The sequence below is a fragment of the Bison bison genome, unplaced genomic scaffold (genome assembly GCF_000754665.1).
Source record: "Bison bison bison isolate TAMUID 2011002044 unplaced genomic scaffold, Bison_UMD1.0 scf7180017864295, whole genome shotgun sequence".
Classification (NCBI taxonomy): Eukaryota; Metazoa; Chordata; class Mammalia; order Artiodactyla; family Bovidae; genus Bison; species Bison bison.
The window spans coordinates 1,134,650-1,136,065 of NW_011494867.1; positions in this window are offsets into that span (position 1 = coordinate 1,134,650).

A 1,416-nucleotide genomic window follows, 5' to 3' on the forward strand; every position below is an offset into this window, starting at 1 on the left:
CCCCATGGAAAAGAAAATGCAAAAAAGCAAAATGGCTGTCTGGGGAGGCCTTAAAAATAGCTGTGAAAAGAAGAGAAGCAAAAAGCAAAGGAGAAAAGGAAAGATATAAACATCTGAATGCAGAGTTCCAAAGAATAGCAAGAAGAGATAAGAAAGCCTTCCTCAGTGATCAATGCAAAGAAATAGAGGAAAACAACAGAATGGGAAAGACTAGAGATCGCTTCAAGAAAATTAGAGATACCAAGGGAACATTTCACGGAAAGATGGGCTCGATAAAGGACAGAAATGGTATGGACCTAACAGAAGCAGAAGATATTAAGAAGCGATGGCAAGAATACACAGAAGAACTGTACAAAAAAGATCTTTACGACCCAGAGAATCACGATGGTGTGATCACTCACCTAGAGCCAGACATCCTGGAACTCGAAGTCAAGCAGGCCTTAGAAAGCATCACTATGAACAAAGCTAGTGGAGGTGATGAAATTCCAGTTGAGCTTTTTCAAATCCTGAAAGACGATGCTGTGAAAGTGCTGCACTCAATATGCCAGCAAATTTGGAAAACTCAGCAGTGGCCACAGGACTGGAAAAGGTCAGTTTTCATTCCAATCCCAAAGAAAAGCAGTGCCAGAGAATGCTCAAACTACCGCACAATTGCACTCATCTCACATGCTAGTAAAGTAATGCTCAAAATTCTCCAAGCCAGGCTTCAGCAATATGTGAACCGTGAACTTCCTGATGTTCAAGCTGGTTTTAGAAAAGGCAGAGGAACCAGAGATCAAATTGCCAACATCCGCTGGATCATGGAAAAAGCAAGAGAGTTCCAGAAAAACATCTGTTTCTGCTTTATGGACTGTGCCAAAGCCTTTGACTGTGTGGATCAGAATAAACTGTAGAAAATTCTAGAAGAGATGGGAATACCAGACCACCTGATCTGCCTCTTGAGAAACCTGTATGCAGGTCAGGAAGCAACAGTTAGAACTGGACATGTGCCGGGGACCAGCCCCGGCTGATCCAGGGTATTCGAAGGAGAGACGGCATAGGCGAGGATCAGGAAACAATTGCTTAATTAAACGTTAATTAAGGATATAAAGAGTAATAGAATGAGGATAGCTCAGTGAGGAAATTTAGTGGAGAAAAGCGGCTGAAATAAGGATAGCTCAGTGAGGAAATTCAGTGGAGAAAAGAGGCTGAATAATTCAGCCAGAAGGTAAGAGAAAGAACAACATGGGGAGACCAAGTTTCGGTGAACAAGGCCCGCACTTTATTTTCCAAAGTAGTTTTTATACCTTAAGTTATGCATAGAGGATAATGGGGGAAGGGGTAGAGTCATGCAGCAAGCCAGGCTTTCTTCCCGCAAACTTATCATATGCAAAAGCTTAGGTGATTTGCATCATCTTCTGGCCCGAGCCCTGTTAA